Source organism: Chiloscyllium plagiosum, unplaced genomic scaffold (assembly GCF_037043375.1).
Source record: "Chiloscyllium plagiosum isolate Xiang-an unplaced genomic scaffold, Cpla_swu_hap1 HiC_scaffold_35, whole genome shotgun sequence".
NCBI lineage: Eukaryota > Metazoa > Chordata > Chondrichthyes > Orectolobiformes > Hemiscylliidae > Chiloscyllium > Chiloscyllium plagiosum.
The window spans coordinates 43867842-43895375 of NW_028270173.1; positions in this window are offsets into that span (position 1 = coordinate 43867842).

Sequence of the window (27534 nt, forward strand, 5' to 3'; positions counted from 1 at the left end):
GTCCCTCGTCCTGCCGCCGGAAAACACTAGAACTGCTCGCGTCACAGGTGCTGTCAGACCTGTTGAGTTTTTCCAGCTGTTCTTCGTTTTTAGTTATTGCTGACTTTGCTTTCTCCTTTGAGATACCGAACATTTACTCTGAAAGTCTCCACGAAATTAATTACTCTGTATTACTGAGACAATTCCAAATAGTGCACATCAGGACATAAAGTGCAAGGCTGGTTTCAGAACCTTGCAAATACTTCGTTAATGTGCAAGCCACGTACACCAGTTTCCAAAATATCCACGAGTATCCCCTCGGCAAACCCAATGCCGGAGTTTCTATTGACGCTATCCATTGGCGGCTTTGGCTATTAACTGAGTGGTTTGTGGTTTGAGCCAACCTAGGGACGCTCGTGCATATTAATTTTAGCACTCTTACTAAAAACATCACCACGAATTATTTTGCACTCAATCTCAAGGAAATTATCCACAAACTTTGTCATCGAAAGAAAACCAGAAAATAATCATTCATCAACTGAGAGGTCAGTTCGAATAATCTTCTTGTACTATACTGTTTTGCATCTGTATTGTAGCAATAATGGAGCAACTTACTACAGATATTACAATCTCTACTGAAAAGACTGGAGACCACAAGCGAGTCAGACAGTTTCCATTGAGAGAAAGAAATTTTTATTTATTTCAAAAATATGCTTTATTCATAAAATACTTTAATGGTCTGTACAGTTGGACATGCCATACATATGTAAACATTCCATTTGTTTGCATACCGAAACAGAGTAATCATTCCTATTTACAGGTCTGTACGATTACATTTTTAGCTGAGGCGTCAGCAGAGCCCAAATGATTGCGTCGGCCCCCTGTTCTTCTTTCGGCAGGCAGATGTCACACGGTGGTCTTTCCCCACCGCGCCTTGGCGGCAGCTGCTCCAAGCTTCAGCGCGTCCCTCAGCACATAGTCCTGGACCTTGGAATGTGGCAGTCTGCAACACTCAGTCGGGGTCAACTCCTTCAGCTTGAAGATCAACAGGTTTCGGATCGCCCAGAGAGCGTCCTTCACCGAGTTGATGATCCTCCAGGCACAGTTGATGTTCGTCTCGGTGTGCGTCCTGGGGAACAGGCCGTAGAGCACGGAGTCCCGCGTCACAGCGCTGCTCGGGACGAACCTCGACAAACACCACTGCATTCCTCTTCAGATTTCTTCTGTGTAGGCACAGTCCAGACGGAGGTGTGTGACAGTCTCGTACCCCCGCAGCCGCTTCGAGCGCAGCGTGCGGTGTGGCTGAGAGTCCGGGCGTGCATAAAGGATCTGACAGGCAGAGCCCTTCTCACCACCAGCTAAGCCATGTCTTGGTGCTTGTTGGAAAGTTCTGGCGATGAGGCATTCTGCCAAATGGCTTTGGCAGTCTGATCAGGGAACCGCTCAATAGGATCCGCCCTCTCCTTTTCCCGAAGGGTCTCAAGGACACTACGTACTGACCACTTCCTGATGGACTTGTGGTCAAAGGTATTTTTCATCATAAACTTCTCCACAACGGACAGGTGATACGGAACGGTCCAACTACTCGGAGCGTTCCGCAGCAGCGAGGCCAGGCACATCCTTCACAATACCGGGGACAGGTCGAATCTCAATACGTAGTGGGGATCCACGCACAGCTTGATGCAGCTACACACAAAGGTGGCCATCAGGGTGAGGGTGGCATTGGGTGTATTTTTTCCCCCGTTGCCCAGATCTTTGTACAGCAAGTCCCTTCAGACCCGATCCATCTTTGACCTCCATATAAACTGGAAGATGGTCTGGGTGACTGCAGCAGCACAGGTTCTGGGAATAGGCCAGACCTGTGCCACGTATAATAGCAATGACAGTGCCTCACACCTGATGACCAGGTTTTTTCCCGCGATGGATAGCGACCCATCTGCCCACTTTCTGCCTCACTTTGCTGATACGCTCCTCCCAAGACTTGGCGGACGCCCCAGCCCCCCCGAACCAAATACCCAGCACCTTCAAGTGTTCGGTCCTGACGGTGAAGTGGATCGAGGATTAGTCGGCCCAGTTCCCGAAGAGCATGGCCTCGCTCTTGCTTTGGTTTACCTTGGCCCCCGAGGCCCGTTTGAACTGGTCACGTATGCACATGAGTCTGCGCACGGACAGCGGATCCGAGCAGAAAACGGCGACATCATCCATGTACAGGGAAGCCTTAACCTTCAGGCCCCCGCTGCCAGGAATAGTCACCCCTCTCAGGCTCGCATCCTTCCTGATGGACTCAGTAAATGGCTCTATGCAGCAAACAAACAAGACAGGAGAGAGAGGGCAGCCCTGCCTGACTCCAGATCTGACTGGGAAGCTATCTGATTCCCACCCATTGATTGAGACTGCACTGACAATGTTGGTGTAGAGCAGTCTGATCCAATTGCCGATTCCCTCCCCAAAGCCCATTTTGGAGAGAACATCTATCATATACCTGTGTGATATCCTGTCAAAGGCTTTCTCCTGGTCCAGGCTGATCAGGCAGGCGTCCAACTCTCTGTCCTGCACGTAGGCGATCGTATCCCTGAGGAGTGCGAGACTCTCAGCGATCTTCCTTCCCGGCACAGCACAGGTTTGGTCAGGGTGAATCACCGACTCCAGAGCAGGTCTGACCCGGTTGGTGATTACCTTTAACAGAATTTTGTAATCCGCATTCAACAGTGAGATTGGTCTCCAAGTTTAGAGTTCCTCCCTCTCTCCCTTCCGCTTGTAGATGAGGGTGATGATGCCTTTCCTCATGGATTCACTCATGGTACCTGCCCGAAGCATACTGACATAAACCTCCAGCAGGTCCTGGCCAATCAAGTCCCACAGAACGGAATAGAGCTCAACCGGTAAGCCGTCACTTCCGGGAGTTTTATTCTTTTCGATGGACTCGAGGGCCTTGGACAGCTCGTCCAGAGATAGCGGTTGGTCCAGCCTCTCTCGGGTTCTGTCGTCTAAGACCTCCGTGATAGAGGACAGGAATGACTGGGAGTCCGTGCTGTCAGTTGGCTTCGCGTCATACAGACTGGCATAGAAGGATTTACTGATCCTCATGATGTCAGCCTGAGATGACGTTATCAAGCCATCTTCTTCCTTCAGGCTGCTGAGTACAGAGTTCTCTTTGTGCACCTTCTGGAAGAAGAAACGTGAGCACGTCTCGTCCTGCTCCACCGAGTGGACCCTGGACCGGAAGATTATCTTGGAGGCCTCTGAAGCAAAGAGCGAGGCTTGCTGGCCCTTCACCTCCTTGAGGTCCTCCGTGACATTCACCCCCATCTTCTGCAGCAGGAGCATATTCTGCATACTTTCCTGGAGCTGGGACAGTTTCCCCCGCCTCTCTGTCGCCTCCTGAACACCTTTGAGGATGAAGAACCTCTTGATGTTCCCTCTTACTGTTTCCCACCAGTCCGCTGGGGACTCAAAGAGGGGCTTCACGGTTCTCCAACCTGCGTAGTCCCTCTTGAGCTCCTCAATGTTTCCCGGGGTCAACAGCTTTATGTTCAGCTTCCACGTTCCCTTACCATCCCGCTGCTCGTCCTGTAGGTGACAGTCGGCCAGCAGGAGACAGTGGTCAGAGAAGGACACCGGCTTGACGTCGGTGGATCTGACCGAGAGCGTTCGGGACACAAACAGGTAGTGGGCGGGCGCCTCCTCGTCGCCGACGTCATGTACAGGAATGCTCCCCTGAGACTGATTAATGTATACTCCCCAGTGAGTAAGAGTGAAGTTGCCGTCCTGCAGCAGCTTCCACTGTTGCTGGCTACGTCCAGGCCGGTCATTCTGGCCGGAGACTTCAACTGTATCATTGATGCAGATGGACGATCCGGCGGGGAGGGTGGGCGGGGGTGGAACAGTAAACTGGATGCCACGTCCAGAGCCCTGATGGACACGGTAAAAGATGCGAAGCTGCACGACGTCTTCAGCACTCTTGCAGACGGAGAGCAGCGTAGATACACCTGGTCACGGGCAGACGGGTCTATCCCTCATTGTTAGATTACCTGTTTGTGTCCCATTGAGAGAAAGAAAGCTAAACGTTCGATTCTGGATAACTCTTTATCATACCTTGTGAAGCGTGGAACGGGCAGCTTTTATACAGTAAGGGGTGTATTAGAATGCTGAAAGAGAAAGGATTTTGATCGTTCAGATTCAGTGATCGGAATGTGAGAATGACAGAACAATGGTGTGTCGAACTGCCAGACTGGAATTGTCATGCTAAGAGCACTGTATATGCTTTTTGCTTCTTGGCTGCAAAGAGTCACGGAGGCAAACATTTCTGGTTGTCACTCGTGTACATCACTCGTTCTCTGCCAACTGGTAAAATGTGATCTACCATCTAATGTCTCCAATTATTAAGCAAATGCTTAAACTTATTGCAATCAGGATTGTAACATTTCCCTGACCTGGAGGAAGGAGCAAAAATGTAACATGTAGTTACTTATCACTTCATCTTGACCTGTAACAGACTCTACCATGATAGACTGAAAACAACAACTGCGAGAGATGACAGCGCTTCAGACAGCATCCACGGAGAGGGAGCAAGCTCACGTTTCAAGTCGAGATGACGCTGATGAAACGTTGCTCTCTCTCTCCATGGATGCTGCCTGACCCACTGTGATTACCAGCATTTGTCGTTTTCATTGCGGATTCAGCATCTGCAGTAATTTGTTTCCGCCATGAGAGACTTTCGTGTGAGTATGAAAGCAATGAAATGTTTACTTGAGTGGCGTATTGTTAATGTCAGTCAAGAAGGTGGTGCTGGAAAAGCAGGGCAGGTCAGGCACCATTCGAGAAACGGGAGAATTGACGTTTTGGGTAAACGCCCTTCATCAGGAATGTGGTCAGGAGCCTCGACAGTGGAGAGGTAAATGGGAGCGGGCTGGGGCTGGGGGGAAGGTAACTGAGAATGTGATGGTAGATGGAGGTATGGGTAATGTTAGTAGGTCAGAGAAGATGCTGGAGCAGGTAGGTGGGAGGGAAGATGGGCAGGTAGGACAGGTCATGAGGGCAGCGAGGAGTTGGAAGGTTGGATCGGGATAATGTTGGGTGTGGGGAAATGAGTAAACTGGTGAAATCCACATTGATGCACTCGGACATTTTAAGATGAGATCACCTTCAGTATGAAAACAGACCTTTCAGCCCAACAAGTTCACCGACCCTCCAAAGAGGAATCCACCCATTCCTCACCCTCTAATTACCCCTAAGTAATTTGGTAAGACAAGCAGATTAAACATTTTGTGTGAAGAACATTCTCTTAGAATGTCGTTTGCTACGTCCACGACACAGGTCACAAACCATTGCATTATCCCAGAGACACACAGCAATAGCTGTTCTGACATCAGGAACGTTATACAGATCAGAATCATAGAACGTTTATGATACAAGAGTGTGGCCAGTTGAGTGCATCAGCTGAAAAAAAAAGACAACCACCAAATCAATTTTGGAACAACTTTTCCATGGTCAATGAGTTCCCCAGCTTAGACTATACTTGGTACAGTACTGAAAATAACAAATGCTGGAGATCAGATCGGATCAGACTGTTTCCATGGAGAGAGAGAGCAAGCTGAAGTTTCGAGTGGCGATGACTCGTCATTAGATTCTTGGGAAAACTCATTAACAAAAGCAGAGGTGAATGTTACTTAAAATAGTCATGGGGATGACGACGCCCTCTCCACCTTTCACACATTCCTTGGCTGAACGTGTTGGGGAGAAAATATAGAGAATCACCAGGAGAACGCAGAAGGTTCTTCAAGAAGTAGGTCTTCTATTTTCAAACAAAAAACCGTGACACTGATAAATCAGATTCTCGAATGCTCCTGAACCTCAGGGTTCGTGGATTTTTATATTTTTTTTATCATGTTGCTGTTAGTTCGTCAGCATGTCCAATGATATTAATCAAAGTACCTCACTCTAGCTCCATAACAAACTAGTGATGTTAGTTCCCATTACCTCGTTAGTTGTACATTCTACTTAATGTTATTCCAATGTCACGGTTAGATGCTTTGTGATAACTCTTGCAACGATGGTCTTTCTTTCCAGACCCTACTTAATATTTTCCTAATGTCATGATTAGATATTTATTATCAGCTCTGCTACAGAGATCGCACATTCCAGACTAACCTGTCATGATAGATATTTAACTATTCCATCTCTTAAAATAGTATCCTATCTTAAGCTGACTCTGCTAACTACTAATTCGATATTTTGATGCTATGTCCCAAATATTTATGGTCCCAATCCTGTTATAATAACACTTAATAGAGAAACTTGCTTTATTACTTTTTTTATCCTTAACCTTACTCTGCTAATTGGTGTAAAAGCGTGTCTGGATATCACACACAACTAAAGACATCGATTGGTTTCACTGCACAGCCGGTGGGATTGAGCCACATAGTCCCAGGAACAGCGATCATTGCAGAACGCACATGATATCATAAATATGTATATAAATGGAAACTGTTCCCTTCGGTGATGTAGCACGAAAGTTAAGATGCAATGAAAGAATAAAAATAAACTCGTGTTAGTGATTTACAAGGAGGAAAAGAAAACATGGGAAAAGCGTTAGGTTTGAGAGGGGGTACGGAACACAGACGAGTGAGGGCGCTACGTTTAGAAGCTTCGAACAGGTTTTAACATCACGTATCTTTATTCTTCCCTTCGTGTGTTCTTTTGTCAGGTGTGGCAGTGTATAATCTATGTCAAAATGAAAATGTGTCAGGACTCTTATTCGAACCACGGTTGCTGCAGATGCAAGACAGAGTACGAACCACGACACCATAACAGCGCCACAGAGCAAACATTGCACAGGCTTTTTCGTAGGGTTCACTTATCAAACACACCGGCTGGTATGGAAAGATTGCAAATACCCTTTGCTGCATAGAAAAGAGGTGAACAGCATTTCGCCAGTGCGAACCCACGCGGATGTCAGGACTTTATGATACTGACTGAATCTGTTCCTACAAAAAAAAAGTTGGGTGACATCTCCCTGCTCTGGATTCGCTGATGTTTCAGAAGGTTGGACAAATGGCTCAATGCTGTTGCACAATAATAATATAAGAACAACTATACAACTCATTGTGAACTGGGTGGTGTGTCAGCAGATAAGAGGAATCATCGAGTCACAGAGATCAGGGAAGTGAAGAAGGCTTTTGGCACACTGACCTTTATCACCCAGCCCATTGAGTGTAGACATTGGGAAGGTATATTGCAGATGTCCAGAATGTTGATGAGGTCGTACTTGAAGTATTGTGATCAATTTTCGTCACTTGGTTACTGGAAGGATATTGGAATACCAAAGACATAGGAATCGAAGCAAGCCCATTTGGCCTATCAAGAACACTCTGCCGTTTAGTCATGGCTGATGGGCGTTTCAATCTCACATATCCGCACTCTCCCTGTAGCCCTTAATTCCTTGCGAGATCAAGAATTTATCAATCTCTGCCTTGAAGACACCCAAAGTCCCGACCTCCACCATGCTCCGTGACAAAGAGTTCCGCAGGCCCACCTATCTCTGGCTGAATAAACGTCTCCTCATTTTCATTCTAAATTGACACCCTCTAATTTTAAGGCTGTTCCCACGGCTCCTAGTCTCCCTGTCTAATGGAAACAACTTCCCAGCATCCACCCTTTCTAAGCCATGCATTATCTTCTAAGTTTCTTTGAATTCCCCTTCACCTTCTCAACTCTAACGAATATCATTCTTCGATCCTCAGCCGATCATCACATGTTACGCCTATCATTCTAGAGATCGTCCACATAAATCTGCACTGGACATGCTCCAGTGTCAGTAAGTCCTTCCTGAGGTGTGTGGCCAAAAATTGGACACAGTATTCTAAATTGGACCTGACTATGGCTTTATAAAGTCTCAGAAGCACGTCACTACTTTTACATTGGTAAACTGGAAAGACTGCAGAAGAAATTTACAAATCTGTTGTTTGGACTCAGTGGTCTGAGTTATAGGGAGGGGTTGGACGAACAAGGATTTTGTATTCTTCAGAGCATAGGAGACTGAAGGGGCATCTTGTAGAGGTGGATAAGACCATGAAAGGCATGACTCGGGTGAATGCACTCAGGGTTGGGTAATTGAGTCCTAGAGGGAATTAGTTAAAGGTTCAAGAGGGTGGTAGGCACATGTAATAAGCTGACAGCGGAAGTGATTGAGGCGAGTGCATTAACATTTTGACAAATGCATGGATAGGAAATGTTTATAAGGTGTGTGCTCAGTGCAGGGAAATGGGGTTAGAGTGGATGTATACTTTGGTCGGCAAGGACCAATTTGGGCCAAAGGAACTGCCTCCATGTTGTTGGACTCTATGACCCTATCGACAGCACAAACAAAAAAGAAAAATCTTTACCCCATTCACTCAGCTGCAGGTCAACATCCATCCAACTATTCTGATCCTTTTTCCAGTATTTGAGCAATAGCCGGTATGGCTTGTCATTTAAATTGTATATCCAAATCTGTCATAAATGTCATGAGATGTGTGCCTTTACATACCCTTACAGAGAGTGAGTTCCTGCTTTCAACCACTTTGAGGGTAAAAAACGTTTTCCTTACCTCTTACATCTCCTCGCAACCTCTTGGCGCTTTCTTTAAATCTATACACCGACGCTGGGGTGGTGGGTGGTGTAAAAGACTTTTCTTGTCTACCCTGTGTATACCCCACATAAGTTTATACATACCAGTTATCTTCCTCATCATCTCCAGCCATCCAAGGAAAACTCTACTCTCTTCACAAATAAACCAACCCAGCCCAGACAATACCCTGCAAAATCTCCTGAAGGAATGAATGATTTATTTATTGGCACAAGTGAAAAGTGAAATGGGTTGCCGTGCTCCAGCACCATTTTGGATTACGGAAGATAATCTGGGGACAACATGACTGCTACCATTGCACATGAGGAAGACCACATTGGGGCTACCATGGCACTGCTGATACAACCAGTGCTCCTGCCAATCTCTCAGGAGCTTTATGCACTGTCACTGCTGAAGACCACCGACCTGCTTCTGAAGGCAACTGCCTTCGTTGCTGTTAGCAGAGGCTGCCTTGCCATCGCTACTATCTTGAAAGCCGGTGCCACTGCCACTGCCTCGAGCGCTACATTGGTGAGCCCACCAGCACTGATATCCTTATGTTCGAGTGCCATCTTTCGCCACTGAGGCCACATTCACTGCCATCGCAAACTCTTTGAGGGCCGACTCACTCACAGAAGTCACTTGCTGCACATGCCAGGAGACCATGCTCACGCTTGCCCTGTCAACAATGATGAAAAGTCTTTAAAGGAGCAAAAGGAAGAAAACATCAGACCAAAAGAAAAGAGCAAAAATAAAATGTAAAAGAGAAAGGAGAAACAATTAGTGCCATTAATCAAGAAGGGCTGCAAAGGGAAACCTGGGAACTGTAGACCATTCAGCCTAACTTGGTAGGAAAATTACTTGAATAGGTTTTGAGAGATAAGATATGCATGCATTTAAAAAAGACAGGGTTTGATTAGGAACAGTCAGCATGGCTTCTTGTGTGGGAGATCATGTCTCACAAAATTATTAGAGTTGTTTGATGACCAGAAACATTGACGAGGGCAGGGTGGTGGCTGTCGTCTATACGGGTGTCAGTACAGCCTTCCACATGATAAGCTCCTCTGGGATGTTAGTTCACATGGAATCCAGGGGGAGCCAGCAAATTGGATACACAATTGGCGCGATGTGTGGTGCAGAGGGTAATAGTGCTAGAATGCTTCTTGGACTGGAGATCTGTGACTGGTGGATTGTCTTGGGGGTCGGCGCTGGGCTAATTGATGTTTTTCATCTATAACAAGATTTGGATGAGAATATACAAGGCACAATTAGTACGTTTGTAGATGACATTAATATAGGAGGTATTGTGGACAGTCAGGATGGTTCTGAGAAATTACAGCAGGACATTGATGTGCTGGGAAAGTGAGCTGAGAAATGGAAAATGGAGATTAATATAAATTAGTGTCTAGGATTGAATATTGGAAAGTCAAATCAAGGCAGGAGTTTCATGGTGGCGCTTTAAGGAGTGTAAAGGAACAGGCGTAGCTTGGAGTTCAGGTGCATGGTTCTCTGAAGATGGAGTCACAGGTCGGCAGGGCAGTGAAGAAGGCTTTTGGCACATTGGCCTTCATCAGTCAATGCATTGATGATAGGTATTGGGAAGTTATGTTGTAATTGTACAGGATGTTGGTGAAGCTGCACGTGAAGTTTTGTGTTAGTTTTGGTCACCTTGCCGTAGAAAGCATGTTATTAAACTGGAGAGTGTGTTGAATAAATTTACAAGATGTTGGCTGGACTGAAGGGTCTGAATTATAGGGAGAGGTTGGACCAACTCGGAGGTTTTTCTTTAGTGTGTAGGAGATTGAGGGGGGAGTCTTGTCGAGGTAGAGAAGATCATGAGAGGCAGAGATAGCGTGAATGCACTCAATGTTTTTTCCTCAGGATCGGGGAATCAAGGCTGAGAGTGCATCAGTTTAAGGTTAGAGTGGAAGAATAAAAGGAAACCAGACGGTCAACGTTTTTACACGGGGGGGGGGGGGGGGGGGGGGGGGGGGGGTGGTCAGTATATTGAATGAGCTGCAGCGGAAGTGTTTGATGTGGTTATATCAACAACATGTGAAAGGCATTTGGACAAAAACATTGACAGGAAAGGTTTAGAATGTATGGACCAAGTTCAGGGAAATTCGGTTTGTGTTCCTGGACCAATTTCAGCCAGTTCTGGACTCCCCGACCCTAGGTAAAAAACTTTGCCTATTTATCCTATCCATGCCACTCATAATTTTGTAAACCTGTATAAGGTCACCCCTCAGCCTCCGACGCTTGAGGGAAAACATCCCCAGCCTGTTCAACCTCTCCCTATAGCTCAAATCCTCCAACCCTGGCAAAATCCTTGTAAATATTTTCTGAACCCTTTCAAGTTTCATAACATATTTCCATTAGGTTGGAGACCAGAATTGCATGCAATATTCCAACAGTGGCCTAACCAATGTCCTGTACAGCCGCAACATGACCTCCCAACTCCTGTACTCAATACTCTGACCAATAAAGGAAAGCGTACCAAACGCCTTCTTAACTATCCTACCTAATTGTGACTCGACTTTCCAGGAGTTATGAACCTGTACTCCAAGGTTTCTTTGTTCAGCAACACTCCCTCAGTGTCCGGCTCATATTTGCTTTCCAAACATGTAGCACCTCGCATTTATCTGAATTAAACTCCATCTGCCACTTCTCAGCCCAGTGGCCCATCTGGTCCAGATCCTGTTGCAATCTGAGGTAATCCTCTTCGCTGTCCACTGAACCTCCAATTTGGGTGTCATCTGCAAACTTAATTACTGTACCTCTGATGCTCGCATCCAAATTATTTATATAAATGACAAAAAGTAGAGGACCGTGCACCGATCCTTGTGGCAATCCACTGATCACAGTCATTCAGTCTGAAAATCAACCGTCGACCACCACCCTCTGTCTTCGACCTTTGAGCCAGTTTTGTATCCAAATGGCTATATTCCGTGAGATCGAACTTTGCTAATCTTCCATGGGAAACCTTGTTGAACGCCTTACTGAAGTCCATATAGATTACATCTACAGCTCTGCCCTCATCAATCTTCTTTGTTACTTCTTCAAAAAACTCAGTCAAGTTTGTGAGACATGATTCTCCACGCACAAAGCCATATTGACTGTCTCTGTTCAGTCCTCGCCCTTCCAAATACAAGTACATTCTGTCCGTTCGGCTTCCATCCAACAACTTACCCACCACTGAGGTCAGGTTCACCGGCCTATAGTTTCCTGGCTTGTCTTTACCGCCATTCTTAAACAGTGGCAGCACGCCAGCCAGCCTCCAGCCTTCCGTCACCGCACCTGTGACTATCGATGATACAAATATCTCAGCAAGAGGCCAAGCAATCACTTCTCTGGCTTCCCACATAGTTCTCGGATCCATCTAATAATGTCCTGTTGATTTATCCATCTTTGAACGTTTCAAGACATCCAGCACTTCGTCCTCTGTAATGTGGACATTTTGCAGGATGTCACCATCAACTTCCCTACAGTCAATATCTGTCGGTATATCCACATATTGAATCAGAAAATTGTCTTGTACACACTTAAGAAATTCCTCTCCATCTAAACCTTTAACACTATGGCAGTCCCAGTTGATGTTTGGATAGTTAAAATCCCTAACATAACTACCCTATTATTCTTACAGATAGCTGAGATCTCCTGACAAGTTTGTTTCTCAGTTTCCCTCTGACTTTTGGGGGGGTCTATAATACAATCCCAATAAGGTGATCATCCCTTTCGTATTTCTAAGTTCCACACAAATAGCTTCCCTGGATGAATTTCCGGTAATATCCTCCCTCAGCACAGTTGTAATGCTATCCCTTATCAAAAATGCCACACCCCTCCTCTCTTGCCTCCCTTTCTATCCTTCCTTAATATTTCAGGGATTTTTATACTGGAAGTCCTGCTCATACCTGAACCATGTTTCTGTGATTGCTATGATTTCCCAGTCCCATGTTTCTAACCATGCCCTTAGTTCATCTGCCTTCCCTGTTAGGCCCCTTGCATTGAAATAAATGCAGTTTAATTTATTAGTCCGACCTTGGCCCTGCCTGCCCTGACTGTTTGACTCACTTCTGTTCTCAACTGTACAATTCTCAGATTGATCTCTTTCCTTACTATCTCCCTGGGTGCCACCCCAACTCCCCCCCCCTCCACCTTACTCGTTTTGAACCCTCTCAAGCAGTTATCGCAAATTCCCCTGCCAGTATATCAGTCCACTTCCAATTCAAGTGCCATCCGTCCTTGTATAGATCACTTGCACCCTAAAAGACATTCCAATGATGCAAAAGTGTGAATCCTTCTCCCATACACCAGTTCCTCAGCCATGCATTCATTTGCTCTGTCCTCCTAATCCTGCCGTCACCAGCTCATAGCACAGGGAGTAATCCAGATATTACTACCCTTGAGGACCTCCTTTTTAAATTTCTGCCTAACTCTCTGTAATCTCCGTTCATAATAGCAAACTTTTCCTTCCTATATCGTTGGTTCCAATGGAGACAATGACCTCTTGCTGGCCCCTCTCACCCCTGAGAACATTCTCCATCCTCTCTGAGACATCCTTGATGCTGGCACCAGGGAAACAACACACCATTCTGCTTTTTCTCTACTTGCCACAGAAACGTCTGTCTGTACCTTGGACTACAGAATCCCCGAACACAATTGAGCTCCTGAAAGCCGATGTATCTCTCGTTGCATTAGAGCCAGTCTCAATACCAGAAACTTGGTTGTTTGTGCTACGTTCCCCTGAGAATCCATCACCCTCTACATTTTCCAAAATGGCATACATGTTTGAAATGGGATATCCACAAAAGACTCCTGCCATGGGTGCCTAACTCTGTTACCCTTCCTGGATTTAACCGTTCTATGTGACTATATCTGAGACTTTCCCCCTTCCTATAACTGCCATCCATCTCATACTTTTGCTATTGCAAATTCCTGATCGCTTCTATCTGTCTCTACAACTGATCCACTCGAACTAATAAGATTCACATGCAACAGCATTTGTGGCAGATATAATCCCCAGTAACCCTGAAACTCTCTTTAAACGCCCACATCTGACGAGCAGTACATGTCACTGCAAAGGCTATTTTTGCTCCTTCACAATCTACAGACCCAGAAAATAACACCGTCTTATTCTTCTACAAAACACTGCACCAGTTTATCTTAATACCTATGGCTTATATTTTAAGTTTAATCAAGAGACTTATCTCCAAAAACATATCATCCACTGTACTCACAAATGCAGCTTTTCTCTTGGACAGTCTTCAAACAACAATTAACTTATCTGATTCTGTGTTGTGAACTTCGCCCAAACCGGTTCCTCCAAGATTAGTCGTGGAATTCACTGTTTGTTAATTTTCCCAGATGTACTCCGATGTCCAGCGGCATATGAATTCAAAAACAGCAAAGGTAGTAACTGTGCAGGCTCTCTCTCTCTCTCCTGGACTGTCCACACTATATGCTTTATTTGTCTGTTCTTCTCCCTTTTAAAACTGCTGTTGTTTTGACTTTTTCTCCCCAAACTTACAAAACAATGCTGCCTCTTAACTATTTTTACTAATTATCCTGGGTGAAACGTTTCCCACCAATGCAACAAATTAAGGACCTCGCTCCAGTACAAAGCTGCGAGTGCTTCTGCAGACGACAAACTCTTCTGGAGCTCTCGTGAGCAATCGAATGTTAGTGTGAAAGTAAATGATTAACAGTGATAGTTAAATACAATAAACCATGGAATGGAAGAGGTGAATCTGATTTCTGGAATAAGATTTATGAGGGCATGAGATTTGGAAAGTGCAAATATGTCTTGCTGACAAATATATTTCTTTCTGCAACTGATTCCTCATTGTGTTCATTGATCAGGCGGCAGACAGCAAAATAACTCAAAAACAAAATGGCAGTGGCCACAATGTAAAGTAGTAACCACGATATGATCATGGTGGTACAGATCAAATGGTGTTCTGTATCTTGCGAACAGTTAACTCACAATGCACATAGCTCAATCAGACCAATTGTTTGGCACAGCAGTAAGATACAAATGGGCGAAATGACAAAGAACATTCATTGACTTTTCATTGGATAGAAGAAATGATAGAATCCCTTCCAATGTACAGAGCAGGTAAATGTCTTTTCAGCTTTGTGAATTCGGTACGATGTGAGGAGTTTGGAGGTAGAGAGCGAGAGAGCCACAGAGCGAGAGAGCGAGAGACATGCATACCCTGACAAAGGGAAGACAAAGCTGAAGGACCTAGAATTTTTCATGAACTGAATATGGTGTTGAGACGCCAAAGTCAGCAACTTTGAACTTGGCAGCATCTCACGAGTTCATCCGGAGACTTACCTGGAATAGCCTTGGAATATCTGAAGCGACAAAAGCAAGTCAGAAGCTGGGAATCTGTGAAGAGTTACTCAACTCCCGACTCAAAAAGTCACGAAACTTAAATCGGAAGTGCAATAGAATACGCTCCACAAGCCTGAATGAATACAACTCCACAAACATCCTTCAAGACAAAACAACTCATTTGATCAAAACACCGTTCAGTACCTTAGGTGAAAATTAACACATCTCCGGTGCACAGTGGCACACGAGCATCTACAAGGTACAGGATCACAACATGACAATGTGTGGGAATCTCAAGAGTAGTGAGGACAGGTCAGAAAAAAACTCCAATGCAGTGAAGCTTCAGTGGTCCTAGTCCATGATAATCAGAAAAGTGAGAAAAAGGATAAAACCTAGACCCTACTCATTTCGGACTAGTGCTACTTCACTTTCCTGAAATGCTTGGCAGCCTCTGTGTCGTGAGACTTTTGCAGACTAGAGATAGGCATAATCCGAACTGACAGGAGACTTTCTCTTTGGCACAGTCTGCATATAACTGATTGCACCTGCTAAATGCAAATGGCAAGTATTTAAAATCATGGTAACATTTATCCCAGATTTACAAAAACAATGGGTATCTCCATTAAAACAGAAAATTCTCCCCGGTTTATCTGCAAAACAAGAAACTAACGACAATGTAATTGAAGAGAAGTTCGGAGAGATGCTGAGAAATACACCACTTTATGCTAAGCATGCACATGTTCTTTACATTGTCTGGTGGAGGACATTTACATTACTGACACTCTCCTTTGAATATCCAACTGTGTGCTAGTGAGCTATATAGAATCAAATAGATTTGATTAATCAGCTTTATTTATTAATTTAGCAATATAACCAGGCTGGAGTTTAGTTCCATCAGCAGAACAAAACCCAACTGTCAGAAAGCGTTTCAGTTGTGGATGTGAATACCAGCAGTGAAAAAAGCAAGGTCCATCCCCTGCAATCAGTTGTGAATTTGCTGGTGTTTAAGCAGGTTGGAGGACTGAGTGAATCCTTTCCCACATACAGAAGAAAGTGAATGGTCTCTCCCCAGTGGGTGCTCGATGGTGCGTCTTCAACTTTGATAAACGTGCGAAGGTTTTCACACAGCCAGAGCATTTGAAAGGTCTCTCATTGGTGTGAATTCGCTGGTGGTTCAGTGGGTGGAAGGACTGAGAGAATCCCTTCCCACAAATCGAACAAGTGAATGGCTTCTGCCCAGTGTGAACCCGCTGGTGAGTCAGGAGGTTAGAAGACTGAGTGAATCCCTTCCCACAAATAAAGCAGGCAAAGGGCCTCTCTCTGGTATGGACTCGCTGATGCTTCAGAAGGTTGGATGAACGGGTAAATGTTTTCACACAATAAGAACAACTGTATGGCTTCTCCCCGGTGTGAACTTGTTGGTGTGTCAGCAGCTGAGAGGATTAAGCGAATCCTGTCTCACATACGGAGCAGGTGAATGGCCTCTTGCCCGTGTGAAGTTGCTGGTGCTTCAGCAGGTTAGATGATTTTCTAAAACACTTCCCACATTGCGAGCCGCTGAACGGCCTCTCCACAGTGTGACCACGTGGATGAATCTCCAGCTGAGATTGGTAGATGAATCCCTTCCCAAAGCCCCCATTTTGCCATGGTCTCTCCACGGTCTGGGTGGCTCTGTGACGATGGAGGTTGGATGATGAGTTGAAGTATTGTCCAATGAAGTACAAATGTACATTTGCTCTTGCTGCAAAGGTTAAAATTTTTGTTCATGAATGATAACTTGTCGAAGTTCTTTTCACAGTCAATGCATTGAAACATTTTCAGTCAGGTGTCTGGATATTGGTGTTATCCCAGTCACATCGATGCTTGAAATGTTTTGAACGGGCAAAGGGAGCAAACATATCTCCTTTCACATTCAAATGCCGAGAATAACCAGGATCTGCTCGTCAAGCAATACTGTCAAATCTGGATATGACATTGCGTTTTGAGTTTTCGGATCTCAACTTTTCTTCCACTGTCACTGTAAAAAGAGATTAAAAATAATCACTACTCAAGGTACAAAACAGAATTTCAGAACAGGCATGTTTAGTTTCTATGGAACATTCTTTCCCCTATTGTTTCCTCAAAACTGTAAGTACTCAACCCGTACATTTTCTTTTGTCCCTTTGGAGAGATTTCAATCTGCCACACTTCTCCAAAATTTCTCTCCTCTCTGTCTTTGCCCTCTTCTGGCTGAGTTCAATTCTCCAACCCCAGTTGCAAAATGACAAAAAAGTCAACGAGTCAATGATCACAAGTGTGTTGAAACACAGACTGCTCCCTCTCCCATCATACAAGTTGGCTGCCATTTTTATGACCCTGCCCTGGTAACAAGAGACCCTGCTGACTCAAACCTGTTTCAATGGGCAAATGTAGGTTTCCGACTTCCTTCCTGCAACTCCAGGTGAATTTCAGTTTTTTTTCCTCTTCACATTTTCTTCCTTATTCCTTACCAAATATCCTGCAGTTCTCTCATTTAATCCTGGCACAATTAAGTAATAGGAAGAGCGTTTTAATATTTAGCTCATCTTAAACTCTTATAACCTTGTACAACACTATCATCTCAACACCTAATCTCCTTTGTTCCAATGTCAACTTCTTCAATCTAATTTCCTATATCTCTGGAAACATTCTAATAAAATCACCTATACACCCCTTTTAGACTCCTAAGCTGTACTGACAAAATTGAATACACTGACCTTGATCTGGCATAACTGGAGCTTTCTGAGGGTTCACAATAAATTCACAACTTTGAAACTCAAATTTTTGACTGGCAGTCTGTGATCAGTGGGTTTCCACAAGGATCAATGCTGGCATCTCTGTTGTCTGAAATACATCTAAATAATTTGAAGAAAATATCGATGGCTTGAATAATATCTTTGCAAACAACAGAAAAATTGGTGGAGTTGTGAAGAGTAAGGAAGGTTGTTAAAGGATACAGCAAGAAATAGACTAGTTGGTAAGTTGGGCAGCGAAATAGCAGATGGAGTTGAATGTGAACAAATGCGATGCCATGCATTTTGAGAGGCTAAATGCACAAAGAAAGAAAGTATATAGCAAATGGCAAGCCTCCCAGGAGCATTGATATACAAAGGGATCTTAGGTTGCAAGTCCATAGCTTACTGAAAGTGGCAACATAAGTGGATATCGCGGCAAAGAAGAACATAGTGGAATTGGCGAGTTAAACATATGGGCAATTGGTAAATGAATCGTAATATAGAAAAATATAAGCTGATGCCTTTTTAAAGAAAGGACAAAGAAAAACAATTTTGACGAAAATGCACAGTTCTAAAGAGTGAGGAGGATCAAAAGTATTATACTTACCAGCATGGTAAATCCTCGAATATAGTGGTACAACTTGGGAAAGCCACAAAAAAGCATGATATTTCATTGATAGCGGAATCAACATTGAAGATAGAACTGCACAGCGCAGAAACAGACTCCAGCTTGCCATATATGTGCTGACCATGGTGCCATTCCAAACTGCTTGAACATGGTCCATAGCCACAATTCTCCACCTCTTCAGGTGTCTGTCTAAAAGTATTTTCCACATTGGTATTATATCGACTTCTACTACCTCCCTGGATAGTGCATTCCAGGCACCTAACACTCTTTGTTTAAAAAAATCTGCACATCTTTAAACTTACCTCCATCATCTTAAACCTACGTTCCCTCGGAATTGGCATTTCCAGGCTGGGAAAAAAGACACTATCTACACACGCTACCCATAGCTCTCATAATTTTATATATTTCTATCAGGTCCCCCCTCAGCCTTTGACGCTCAAATGAAAACAATCCGTTCGTCCAATCTCTCCTGATAGCTAATATACTGCTTTCACGACAGTATCCCACAAAATTTCCCCAGCCTTCCGATAAGTGCAGTGTCCACAACTGCCCACAATACTCCAAATGTGGCCTAATTCAAGTTTATAGAGTTGATATGTGACTTGAAACCTGTTAGTGTCGTATCCAATGAAGGTAAGTATATCATACATCTGATTTGCACCTTTTCCACTCGTGTTGCCACTTTCAGGAAGCTATGGACATGCAGACCAAACTTCCTCTTATATCGATGCTCCTAAGTGTTCTGCCATTTGCCATATACTTAACTCTTGCATTTGATCTCCCACAATACAACCCTACATACATTTTCAGATTAAATTCTGTCTGCCATTTCTCCACTCAAACATCCAACTTACCTCTGCACTGCTGTGCATTCTTCCTCACTATCCACTGCTATGATTGGAACAAGGTCAGTCAAGTGGACTTCAAAGAATTAGTTCCTTTATTGGGGCTGTGAAGCTGGCCCAATCAGGGACGTCTGTTTGTGTGTGTTTTCCCTGGTGGTGGAATATTAAAACTGGTATTTACACAACTGGTGTGTGTCACTTTGTTCTTCACCGACATTCACACAACACTGGTGCTGGGGAAAATAAGCACTCCTGTCGTATGGCAGTATTGCAAGGATTATTAAAGAAAATAAGCAGGAGAGTCAGGGGTTCTGTTCACTTTAGTAGTTCGCTCTGAACTAGCTGGGCCAGTGCTATGTACTGTTCACGTGTAAATCAAGGATGACTTGATGACTGGACACAAGCCTTTGTGGAATTATTTCTATGGCAATGAGTGGCATTAATGATGTCACCATGCAAAAGCGCCGACGAGCTGAAGCCCACTTGGACTTCAAACAGGCACAATAATTGTCTTTGTCATGAGAAAATGCGGCAAGTGGAATTTAAGAGTTTCAAGGTATACCAATATAAATGGATGCCCTCGGCAGGCCAGGTCAGATTCGGGAACACCATTTGAATAGAGGCAATTGCACAATCTTATTCAGGTCATGTCCTGAACAGAGGGACGCTAGATCAGCCCACAGCAAAACCCCAAAACAAAGTCAAGCGTCAACCAAACAATTAAAATTTTCTCGTGGATCCAGGCCAGCAGGCCATTGTAATGCAGCCAGTACGCAGAGTCAAGTCAGCAAAAGAAGTGCAAAATGCCTGAATAAGGTAAGAGAACTCGTAGACGAGTATCCAAGAGAATGCACACCCTGTCAAGTGCAACTACAGCTGGTTTGGAACACTTAAATTTATTCACAATATCCAAACCAGCACCAACCAAACAAACAAATGGTTAAATGGTCACCCAGTTCCATTAGAAGTCGATACCAGTGTGTCTGTATCTATGGCTGTGGAACCAGTCTTTACCAAAGTTCACCCTGTATTGCAAACCTTACGTTTGTGGAAGAGCCCCAACAAATTAAGACTACAATATTCGTTCTGGTCTCTTATGAAAATAAGTTGGTTCAGTTGCCACAGGTTGATTATAGTAAAAGGCTGAGGCGCATGTCTGGTGGGGTGAGATTGGTTGGGAAAAATTCAACTCGATTGGTTGTGCATTTTTCGATTAGAAAATAGCCACCAGAGTGAAGTCTCAATTAAATACCCAGAAGTTCCTCAGGGATGTCTACGGACTATCAAAAGTGGAAAGGGCACCTTATACGTTTACTAAGAAGCAATTTCTTAATTCTGCAAGGCCTGACCAATGCCATTCACTTCATGTGCAAAAGTAGAGGTGTGGGATATCAGGCTGGGAAGTGGAAGAATTATCAAACCAATGCAGTTTGTGGAATCGGCAGAACTGGTCGTATCGATTCTGAAGTCCAACAGATCGGTTTGCCTTTGTGGCGATTGCAAACAAATGGTGAACTACATTTCACAGCAACATAAATGCCCAATCCCTTGCAAACAGGACTTATATACACATCTGGCGGGGGTGAGCGAGTTGTCTTTCATGAAGCTGGATGAGAAACAGGTGTACCTTCAATTGTGATTAGATAATAACAGGAAATTGGATAATGCCCATAAGGGTTTGTACTAATACATGAGACTGCTTTTCGGGGTCTAATCAGCTGTGTCATTTTCCAATGAATAATAGAAAACATTTAAAAAATCTACCCAAGTCAACATTTATCTGGATGATGTGCTAATAACAGAGAAGACCAGTAAAGAGCCTTGAAAGAGCTTGGAAATTGTGTCCTCAGCAGAGAAAAATGTGTGTTCCAGTCACCCTAAATGACCTCCTTGGCTGACAGAGTTGCCAAGATCAGATTACATCCATTGGAACATTAAGTGAGGGGAATCAAACGTGACCTGGCTCTCACGTATGTACTGGTCTTTCCTTGGATTGGTGAATTTTTATGGAAAAGTCACAGGTAACCTGGCCTCTGTGGTGGCACTTTTACATTTGCGAGTGAAAAAGTGCAAGTATGCAAAATGGTCTTATAGCTAAGGTTTCGCCTTTCAGTGAAGAATCAGCTAACATTATGTATGGTTTTGGCACTCTACAATCTCATGTGAGATGTCGAGCTGATATCTGATGCCTCCCAGTATAATATCAGGCTAGTGTTGGCTCATATGTGGCCCAGCAGAGAGAAGCATCCAGGAGCGTATGCTTTCTGTGCATTGGATGATGCTGAAAAGAGATATATCTCGATAGAAAAGAAAAGTTTGACGCTGAGAGCGAGTTCCACCAAAAACTTTATGAATGTACATTTGTCACAGTAAAGGACCACAATAGTAAAGTAATAGCTTGGGCTACTGAAAGTGGAAAAGGCTGTGACACCTATAGTTTCAGCTCAGATTTAGCAGTGGGCTCTATTCTGAGTGCAGACAATTACTAGTTGGAACACTGTCTGCGAGGTCAAGTGGCAAATGTGGATGCTTGGAGTTGCCTCCCACTTGCAGATTAGTGGTTCCACTACTGGAAGAGTCCATTCTGCTTTTAAATATTCTGTACACTATTGCAGTCACTACTGGTAATATCAAACTGTGGATACAAGAATATCTCATCCTGGCAAACTGAAACAACTGGTGGTGATGGGGGCATCAAAAGTGCCATCACAACGAAAACTGATACTTTTCTGGACCCAGGGAGACCTGATCGCCAGAGAGGATGGCATATTATTATGTCGAGCAAGAACAGTTGTCCTGAACAAAGGTCATTACCTGATACTGGCTGAATTCCACCAGGAATTTGGCAAGATTTTTTATCTCTAGTGACCAGGATTGAATGCTGACATAACCACGTTGGTTGGGCAGTGGCCAGAGTGCCAACAAAACAAAAAATCACCGCCAACAGCTCCTCCACATTCTTGGGAATGGCTGACTAAACCCTGGACTTGGTAACAGGTCGACTGCGCCATCCTTTCATGGGCTTTGTGGACACCCACTGATAGTGTTTGGACGTGCACACAGTTCATTTATCAATGACAGGATGATGACTGACAAGCTGCAAGAAACAATTGCAATACACAAACTCCATGAGGTGTTGGTCACAGACAATAGGCCATCATTTAACAACAAGTATTCTGAATATTTCCTCTTGTCACAAGACGTTTGGTACCTAAGGACAGCTCCTTACGATCCATCGCCCAGTGGTCAGGTGGGAAAAAAACACACAGTCCAAACTATGAAGGCAGTCTTGAAGAAACAGCCGACAGCTTCACTCAGCAACAAACTGCCCCTGTTTCTGTTGATTCCCGGTCCACCCCATACACCTACCGGGACAACTCCAGTAGAGTATCTAATGGGGAGAAGACCTTGCACCAGGTTAAAGCGGATCTTCCCAAGCCAGGAGCGGTGGGGATGGGGTGGTTCTGGTGGTGGTGGTGGTGATGAAACAACATCAGGAATGCCAATGCTGGATTCAGGACCCTCTAAATCAGAGAGGATATTTACTTCATGTGACGAAGTTTAGTTTTGAGACAAAGGAATGTCCCTGCATGGATAAAAGGCATGGTGGATGCGGGGTCAGGTACAATGATGAGCAAAGCTTGGTTACGAAATTTGGTCATGAACATTTACGTGAACCACATGAAAGCTACAAACTTGCAAACAAGGCAGAAGCAAAACATACCTGGCCCCTCAGAACTTCCAAAGCTGTTAGAACCCGTGTGTTCATCCCAATTGCAGAGGATCTCAGTATAATATGGACACAGCATATGTCACAGCTTCGACACAACTACCACCTGAAGAAGAGGAGTTTCGGCCAAGACACTCTGGGCACAAGTGGCAGGCTATTATCACTCCAGATTAGGCAGAGGCAGAGGAATCAGATCTTGTGTGAAAATGCCCGAGAAGAAATTACTGGATGAAGGACATGCCTATCTCCATGATTTAAAGTGGGAGGAATGTTGTGCTTTGAATCAGTTCAACTCATAGAATATGATTTCCCTGATTGGGGCTGTTAATCTGATCAAATCAGGGAGTCCTGACTGACAGATATAAACAGGAGTCTCAAGGGCACTGCTTGTCACTGGCCACTTGGGTGTTTCCTTTCTTCCTGGTGGTGGAAATTTCAAGAAAGATTCGTGCATCTTGCATATTTCAGTGTGTCTCACACCTGCGCACACACAAAACATGAGTGCGATAAAAAAGATAAACAGGAATCTCAGGGCTTCTGCTCAGTTTAGGAATTGGCTGTGTACTCGCTGGGTGAATGTTATTTGTTATGCAAGTGTAAATAAAAGGTGACTTGATGACAGGATACCAGCTTTTATGGAGATATTCCAGAAACAACTCCACCAATTTTCAACACGTCTGCCAACGTCCTAATCAGAACTGAAGGCTTACTCCCAATTACATATTCATCTAAATAAATTAATATGCAAACAAAAGAGATCCCCGAACTAACTCTTGCAGAACACAACTAGTCACAGACATCCCATCAGAAAAATACACTTTCACAAATTATCGTCTGTCTTATTGAACCAAGCTAATTTTGTATCCAACTTACCAACGCAATATCGATCCCATGTGACTTAATGTCTGGTCCAGCCTACCATGAGGGACCTTGTCAAATGGTTTGGTAGTGTCTATGGAGGTAACATTCACAGCCTTCTCTCATCATTCATCATTATCACTTCCTAAATAATGTTTGTGAGACAAGACCTCCCTGCAGAAAGCCACATTGACTATCCCGAGTATGCATTGTGTTCCAGTGATGAGTAAATCCTGTCCCTGAACCATTTTCAAAATGGTGGATGAGAAAGAATCATTGCCATACAGCAGATCCTTTTTTCCCTCGATTTCTTGAAGCAGTAATTATTGTATTTATAAGTTATTACTTCACTGTTTGAATTCAAAGCAAAAATCAGAAGCAACATACTTTAAATTGGAAGAAATGGAGAGTGCAGGAATTTCGGGAGAGACCATGTGGGAGGTCCAAGCATGGATCTCGACTTCAATACAAAACAATAAACGTTCACAGCTCATTGATTGTGAAATTACAAGCATCTCTGGAAATCGGAGCTCTGTCCAAGAGAACCAAAGAAACAGCTGGCCTTGCAGGGACCTCAATTTCAGAACAGCTCACAGCTGTTCATGATTTCATTGATCCGTGAGTATTTGTTCTGAAGATTTAAAAGACTTATAAATCTTAAATTCCTTTGCAAATCTGTAATAGACTCTGATATTTTACTGAGATCTATATTTTCTTTCTTTCAATATAAAACACAGGCAAGAAGTTATCCGAGAGTAGTATTTTAGAACAATAAGATGGTGCTACTGCCTGGACCTGTAAATTAAGTTACACAGATGGCGATTAGTAGAGTTATATGCTCTTCGTGTTTGATGCGTGAGGTTATCGAGAATTTCAATATTTATGATGATTGTGCCTGTAAGAGGTGTGTTTGGTTGTGAATCCTATTGGGTCTATGGATCAGTTGGAGCAGCAATGACAGGCAATTAAGATGTGATGGATTGAAGTTCAGGAATGTAGAATACTGCAGTTACAGTGAAATAGATGGGTTACCTGTGGACAGATAGGAGAGGCAGATAGGTCGTGCAGGAGTCTTCCATGGCTGTCCGCATCGCAAACAAGTATGCTGTTTTGGAAAATTTAGGGTATGATGGACTATCAGGAAAATGTAACTCTGTCAGCCAAGTTTCTGGTACCAAAACGGGCTATACTGTGGTGAGAGATATAGAACATAGAACATAGAAGAATACAGCGCAGTACAGGCCCTTTGGCCCTCGATGTTGCGCCGATCCAAGCCCACCTAACCTATACTAACCCACTATCCTCCATATACCTATCCAATGCCCGCTTAAATGCCCATAAAGAGGGAGAGTCCACCACTGCTACTGGCAGGGGATTCCATGAACTTACGACTCGCTGAGTGAAGAACCTACCCCTAACTTCAGTCCTATATCTACCCCCCCTTAATTTGAAGCTATGCCCCCTTGTAATACCCGACTCCATACGCGGGAAAAGGTTCACACTGTCAACCCTATCTAACCCCCTAATCATCTTGTACACCTCAATCAAGTCACCTCTAAACCTTCTTTTCTCTAGTGAAAACAGCCCCAAGTGTCTCAGTCTTTCCTCATACGATCTTCATTCCATACCAGGCAACATCCTGGTAAACCTCCTCTGCACCCGTTCCAGTGCCTCCACATCCTTCCTATAGTATGGCGACCAAAACTGCACACAATATTCCAGATGCGGCCGCACCAGAGTCTTATACAACTGCATCATGACCTCAGGACTCCGGAACTCAATTCCTCGACCAATAAAAGCCAGTACGCCATATGCCTTCCTCACCGCACTATTTACCTGGGTGGCAACTTTCAGAGATCTGTGTACATGGACACCAAGATCCCTCTGCTCATCCACACGACCAAGTATCCGACCATTAGCCCAGTACCCCATCTTTTTGTTATTCTTCCCAAAGTGAATCACCTCACACTTAGCTACATTGAATTCCATTTGCCACCTTTCTGCCCAGCTCTGCAGCTTCTCTATATCCTGCTGTAACCTGCCACATCCTTCCTCACTGTCAACAACTCCTCCGACTTTCGTATCATCCGCAAACTTGCTCACCCAACCTTCTAACCCCTCTTCCAGGTCATTTATAAAAATGACAAACAGCAATGGTCCCAAAACAGATCCTTGCAGAACACCGCTAGTGACGGCACTCCATGAAGAAACTTTGCCATCAACTACTACCCTCTGTCTTCTTCCATCCAGCCAATTCCTAATCCAAACCTCCAACTCACCCTCAATGCCATATCTCCGTATTTTCTGCAGTAGCCTACCATGGGGAACCTTATCAAACGCCTTACTAAAATCCATATATACCACATCCACCGCTTTCCCCTCATCAACCTCCTTCGTCACCTTTTCAAAGAATTCAATAAGGTTTGTGAGGCACGACCTGCCCTTCACAAAACCATGCTGACTATCCTTGATCACATTATTCCTATCCAGATGTGCATAAATCCTATCCCTTACAATTCTCTCTAAGACTTTGCCCACAACAGAAGTGAGACTCACCGGCCTATAGTTACAAGGGTTATCCCTACTCCCCTTTTTGAACAAGGGAACCACATTTGCTATCCTCCAGTCTTCTGGCACTACTCCTGTAGACAAAGAGGACATAAAAATCAAGGCCAATGGCTCTGCAATCTCCTCCCTTGCTTCCCAGAGAATCCTAGGATAAATGCCATCAGGCCCAGGGGACTTATCTATTTTCACCTTTTCCAGGATTTCCAACACCTCTTCTCTACATACCTCAAAGCCATCCATTCTACTTATTTGTGTCTCAGTATTCAATATGTCCAGTTCCAAGCAATTAATTGTGATAGAGACTCTCTCTCTTTCTGGGAGCACAGACAGACATTTCTGTGACCGACAGCGAGACATGAAAATGGTCTGTAGCTGCCCTGGTCAAGGATGTCTTGGAGAGCGTGCAGTACATTCTCAAAGGGACGAGTGACCAGTAGGAATTAATTGTACACATTGGTACCAGTGATATCGGAAGAAAAGGGAGTAGGTTTTGAAGGGAGAATATAGGATATTGAGCAGGCGATTGGAAAATAGGTCCTCGAGGGGAGTAATATATAGATTACACACTGTGCTGGGTTCGAGTGAGAATAGGAAGAAGAGATTAGAGCAGATGAACGTGTAAGTGTAGAGCTGGTGCAGTGGGCAGCGATTCAAATGTTTGGATCATTGGAATCTTGTCTGAGGTAGAAACTGCCTATGAGAAGGATGGTTTGCAGCTGAATTAGAAGTGGACCGGTAGATAGCTCATGCGACTCAGATGACTTAAACCAGTAAAGGCTGGGGAGATGGGGCAATAAAATAGAGAAAAGAGAGAAAGGACTGAGGCTGGTACAATTGAGATGAGGAGCAAGTCAAAGTGTCAAGGCAGGCAAGAGCAAGACAGAGATAAAAATAAGACTGATCAATTAAATAGCATTTATTTAAATATAAGAGGAATGACAGATAAACTGGGGCATGGTTGCAAACGTGGCATAGGGATATCATAAGTATTGCAGAAACTTGGCTCATGGAAGGACAGGACTGGCAGCTTAATGTTTCAGGGTACTGATGCAAGAGAAAGGAGAGAAAGGAAGCAACAGTGAAAGGTGTGTGGCATTTTTGTTCAGCTATACTCGGGGAGGATATTCCTGTGATTACGTTCAATGAAGTTACTTGTGTGAAAATGAAAAGAAGAAAGGGATTATCACCACATTGGAATTAAATATAGGCCCCGCAATAGTCAGCAGGAAAT